Genomic DNA, 6000 nt, shown 5'->3' with positions numbered 1-6000 from the left:
TGCATCCATCTAATATTCGTACTTCTTATTTACTTGTCTATTAATTTGCAGATATGGCACCAGGAGGCCAACGTTGGAGAAATCCTTTCAGGCACACGAGTACATCGCATGAGGATGATCCGACATCCTCCTTTAGACCGGAGGACCCCATCGGTCCTGATGCGGCGGTACCATTGTTTGAGCCATCGGAAACTCGGCCAGACATGGATACCACTTATGTGACTGACACGCAAGGTGAGTTGCTGACCGTAATGAGTAGTGTTGGTATGGATATGGTTAATTTATTTACATGTCAACTATTGATGATAGTTATTCATGTGTATGATTATAATGTTGTTCTTAAATTAACTCTACTTTTAGCATCTACGTCCATGGTCAGGTCAGGTCGTGGTGCAGTAAAGGACATGTCGCCGAAGAAGCATCTGGATAGGACTAAACATTGGATTCGGATCGACATTCCTCCAGGATACACCGCCTAGCTAAACAATTGGTACACCGCGTGGACGAAGGAGCTCGGCATTATATGCCGACAGTATGCTCCAGTCACCACATTCAGCTGGCCCCAGGTGACTCAGGAGTAGCGCATGGTTCTTTACATGCGCATTTTGGTAAGTTCCCAAACCCTATAAAGTTGTTTTTAATTTAAATGGTTTTTTACTTTTAATATACTAGCCAATTAACAACTGTCTAACATTGTAATTGTATTACCTATATATGCAAGAGGAGTTTGCTATGGACATCCTCAAGGATGACCATGTGAGGAGGGCGGTCGACGTCCGATTGTGTAATAAATTTAAGAGCTATCGCTAAAAAATGCGCTCTCATTTCGAGCGATGGGAGATGAAGCAGAAGCGCGGCCATACGATAAGATATCCTAAGAAGATTGGGACGTGGTGTGTCGCCATTTTCGCGACCTGCACTATTAGGTGATGTGTTTGTATTATAATCACTAATTTTTCACAATGATGTCACTAATATGTCGTCATTACATCTTCCTTGAAGGCCATATATGAAATAAATGCTGCGAACCGCAGCAAACTCCCCACGACGCATTGTGGTGGATCAAGGCTATTCGTAAATCATCGCCAGGTAATTACTATATATAAAATTATCTAACCATTACATGACATAATACTAATGATGTCTTATATGATAATGTAGCGTGATCCCGAGACTGGTGCAGAGGAGCCGCAGCCGGATTTGTATCAGAGAACACACCAACGGCGATCGGGGGAGTGGTGCGAGGGTGCGCATGACTGACATGTAAGTGAAGAAAAAGATTTAGTTTATTACTTTATTCAAAACATCAAAGTTGTAGTCTTACTTATTTCTTTTTATCATTTTCATGATTGAAATTAGGCACAGATGGTCGAGCTGAGGGATGCACTTGTTTCAGAGGGGAGTCAGCACATGAAAGATTTCGAGATCACTTCCCAAGTGCTTGGGCAACGAGCAGAGGGTTGGGTGAAAGGTCTTGGAAGTGGTTACATCGCCCCAACAACATCATCATCCATGGATGCGGTGGCTTGTGCAGAGATGGAATGACAGCATCAAGAGATCGAGTATGATAAGCAGAAGATGGCTTGACAGATGCAAATGATCACTATGGAGAACGTGGAATTGAGATTGGAAGTCTCCAGCTTTCGAGCCCAGATGCAAGCCACGATGGATAAGCAAGTGCGGTTAGAGGAAAGGATGGGCCAATCTGGACCAGATGATGTGGGTGGCTCCTTTGATTAATTATAAGGTATTATGATCACAAATTGAGTTTCATGTTAAATCATGCTAGTCTAGAATGCCTCCTGCATGGCAAATGCAGTTGATGTGTATTGCATGCTGGTAGTGGATATAGGTTCTCGTGTGCCTTCATCTTCTTATAAATGATCTATTTGAACCTATTAGGTGCAGGTTTTGTGGAAAAACGTCCAATTTACAGATGGTTTGCAAATGTGCTTTTAATGATAATTGAATTATTTTGATATGATTTGGGCACCTTTTATCTGTTGGCTTTTTGCACCAAACCGTCTGTTTTTGTCAACTCAAGAAAGATTTTTATCTTGATTTATGTTTGATAATGATTCAGAGATGGAATAGTTGTCTAACACATCCAACTTATTTCCAAACTTTTCCCATGTAAAAACTATTTCAAACATGATATGCTATGTTCATTTGGTAGCCACTCAAGTGGGACAATTCATGAAGTTTGAAGAAGCATCTGAAACATCTTCGAGCCATGGTGGGATGACAACTGCAGGGGCAGTTCCTGTCCCTCAGTTGCCAAAATTACAAGAAAATGTGTGCAATTCCATGTTCTTCTATTGAATGGCTTGGATAAACTTTTTTTTTTTTAGGGGGGGGGGGGGGTTTAAAATGACTGAGGACAACATGCATGGCTTCTGTATAGTTTCTGGATTTTGTTCCGTGTGTTGGACAACTTGAATCTTTAGAAGTAATAGTAGAGGTAGTAGTGGTGATAAGTAGTAAAAAATCTTTATGCTTTCGTGTTTTGGAAAAACTAAACATAATTAATATTTTCACAATTTTTTAAGACAAAATAAACACCAGAATAATTCAGACCCACAAGAACTACATATGAAAAGGGATCCCCCTATCAAAATTAAAAACTTAAATTGTACTCTTTAAAAATTCATCATATTTGAGCCCTCGAGTATAACTCAGTTCAACAACTTTGCATAAAAAATTTTTACTGCTTATCACCACTACTACCTCTACTATTACTTCGAAAAATTCAAGTTGTCCAACACACGGAACAAAATCCAGAAATTATACAGAAGCCATGCATGCTGTGCTCTGTTATTTTAACCCCCCCCCCCAAAAAAAAGAAGTTTATCCAAACCATTCAACAGAAGAACATGGAGTTGCACACATTTTCTTGTAATTTTGGCAACTGAGGGACAGGAACTGCCTTTGCAGTTGTCATCCCACCATGGCTCAAAGATGTTTCGGATGCTTCTTCAAACTTCATGAATTGTCCCACCTGAGTGTTTGCCAAATGAGCATAGCATATCATGAGTTGACAAAAATAGACGTTTTTATCAGAGCTGAGTTCAAACATTTCACATTTTCAGACATACCCATTAACCCACAAGTCCAATTCCACTTCATTCTCTCCTTCGCCATTGATTACACTGCCTTATCTTCTCCTCGTCCAACAAATGGAAACTTAAGCATCTTCTCTGCTATTTATATTCTGAATTTAAGATATGGTTACATGTATTACTATCGTGAATATGCTACATGATTGCATGCTAGTTTAGAATGCCTTCTGCATGGCGGATGATGTTGATGTGTATTGTATGCTAGTAGTGGATATAGGTTCTCATGTGCCTTCAACTTCTTATAAATGATCTATTTGAACCTATCAAGTGCAGGTTTTGTGGAAAAACATCCAATTTATAGATGGCATGCTGCCGAAATTGCGTTAAATTTTTCCCAAACAAAAGGAAAAGATAGGCTTAGTTTAATGTTAAAATATTTTTGAAAGGATGAGTGAAACTTATGAATCATAATAAATGAGGCAATGTAGACTTAGTTAATTTAGAACGAACATTCATTTATATGTTTTTTGGTCTGGTAAGCTTAAAACATTTATTGTCGTGCCAAAATCATTGAAAATATTATATACACTTGGCCGAGGATTTGAAAATTTGAAAAAAAGCATACGTTGAATATATACATAACTCACAGGGAGCATCAGTTTCATAATTATTTAAATTAAATGCTCTCATCATTTCATAACATTCATGTCCAAATGGCTGGATGAATAACAATACTACATTGAACCGAATACTATCCATTGTTCTCTGCTATTTATATTCTGAATTTAAGATATGGTCACATGTATTACTATCTTGAATATGCTACATGATTGCATGCTAGTCTAGAATGCCTCCTGTATGGCGGATGCAGTTGATGTGTATTGCATGCTGGTAGTGGATATAGGTTCTCGTGTACCTTCAACTTCTTATAAATGATCTATTTGAATCTATCAGGTACTGGTTTTATGGGAAAACGTTCAATTTACAGACGGTATGCTGCCGAAATTGCGTTAAAATTTTCCCAAACAAAAAAAAAAGAAGATAGGCTTAGTTTAATTTTAAAATATTTTTGAAATGATGAGTAAAAACATTTGCCATGTCTGAGCAAAAAAAAAAAAAAAAAAAATGCCATGATCTAGTGGCTTTTCAGTTGTTGAGTGAACACTATAAATCCCTTGGACTATCTTTAGTTTGCAGAATGCTTATTCCTAGGAATAGAGATAGTTGTAATAGAAGAACTTGATAATTTGTATTAAAAATGTATTATAATGCACAAGTGAAAATTTATAATTTCTTATCAATCATAGTAAAGAGTAGACAAGGAATGACTATAATTTCATCATAGATATACCTTCCATATTCCATGTTGAGTGGAAGAACGATGAATAAATATGAAATGAATTATCTCTATTCCTAGATATCTTCTTGTATTCCGTCCTATTCGTAGGAATAGCTATTTAGTGAACCAACAAAACCTCAATGTATTTGGTGAAATTTTATGAGGTATCCCACTCATCATCTGATGTCAGTTGTTCTCATATGATGAGGTGCCCTATTTTTGTTAGTTGTTTGTGGTTAGCTTGTGAAAGTAGCTTGGGCTTGTTTAGTTGTCAAAAACAAATTTTCATTTTTCATTTCTAGATTTAAAATGACCAAAATATAACCTTGTTTCGAATTAATATAGATGTCTTCAAAACAAGGAAATGTGTTGACATTTTTTATTTCATTATATTTTGAAAATAGAAAACAAAAATTATTTTCCAATACTAAACTAGCTGTTACATTTTCTGATACTCAACGATGAGGGGGGTATATTTTGCATGGAAAATTTGTCAAGCATCAATTTATAATACTGAATATTGTTGTATTTGTTTTGATTTTTCTTTTATGTTGGGCGTCTCGGCTAAATGCATTGGTTAAATGGTTTTGCAGATATATTTTGGAGGGCAGAGAGTTGGAATTCTGCATGAAGAAGATCTAGAGGAATAAGGGAAAGAAGGGAAAGGGAGCAGGTGCTACCTAAAGTTTTGTTGCCTAGTGATCGTTTTCATTTTTCTCAATCCCATATCTCATTTCAAGCATTGTCTTTTATAGTTTTAATTGTTATTTGAACAAATGGAGTTTTTGTATTTTAATTTGAATTTGTACTAATATTTGTATTTGAATTTTGAATATTTTTAAATAATTTTTGTTATCTGAAAATATGTTATTTCTTAATTTTAATTGAATTTGTATGAAATTTTGAATGGTTTCAGTTTACGTATTTGAAAATGTAATTATGGATTTTTATATAAGAATTCATAATTAAAAAAATTAGTATTAAAAGGTTTTTTTTTAAATTTTTCTAATTATTAGTGAAGGATTCAAATTCGTCACTAACACCCTACTATTAGCAATGAATTTGAATCCTTCACAAATAACTTACTTTTAGTAACGAATTTTGAATTCATCAATAATACAATGCTAGTAGTGTTGAATTAAAAATTCGACACTAATACCGTAGCAATTAGTGACGAATTTTTAATTTAACACTAATACCATACTAGTAGTGACGAATTTCTAAGTCGTCACTAATGCTCTACTAGTAGTGACGAATTTCTAATTCATCACTAATACTCTTCTAGTAGTGACGAATTTCTATTTCGTCACTAATACCCCTACTATTAGTGACGAATTTGAGTTGAGCCGTTCTATACTATATAGTGACGGTGTTAGGGTTTTAGTGACGGATTATATTTGTGACTAATATTCCATTATTAGTGACGAAAGTTATATTCGTCACTAAAAGTTAGTAGTAACGACACATATAACAACTCTTTGAAAACAGTCACTAATAATCATAAATTCGTCACTAATAGTATTAGTGACGAATTTATGATTATTAGTGACGGATTGGATTCGTCACTAATACCCTGATTTTTTGTAGTGAGTATAGTGATTT

The 6000-nt window shown here is 35.4% G+C and overlaps 1 long non-coding RNA gene across 1 annotated transcript; it reads left to right on the top strand.

The window, feature by feature from the left end:
- Positions 1 to 984: 984 nt before the first annotated feature.
- On the top strand, positions 985 to 1465 carry LOC131168580 (uncharacterized). Its single transcript, XR_009140352.1, has 3 exons — positions 985 to 1089; positions 1162 to 1263; positions 1360 to 1465. It is a non-coding gene; the product is annotated as an uncharacterized LOC131168580 (long non-coding RNA).
- The last annotated feature ends 4535 nt before the right edge of the window (positions 1466 to 6000 follow it).

The sequence above is a fragment of the Malania oleifera genome, chromosome 11 (assembly GCF_029873635.1).
Source record: "Malania oleifera isolate guangnan ecotype guangnan chromosome 11, ASM2987363v1, whole genome shotgun sequence".
Lineage (NCBI taxonomy): Eukaryota > Viridiplantae > Streptophyta > Magnoliopsida > Santalales > Ximeniaceae > Malania > Malania oleifera.
Note: the sequence above shows the minus strand (reverse complement) of the source record. Positions and strands in the feature narration are given on the sequence as shown.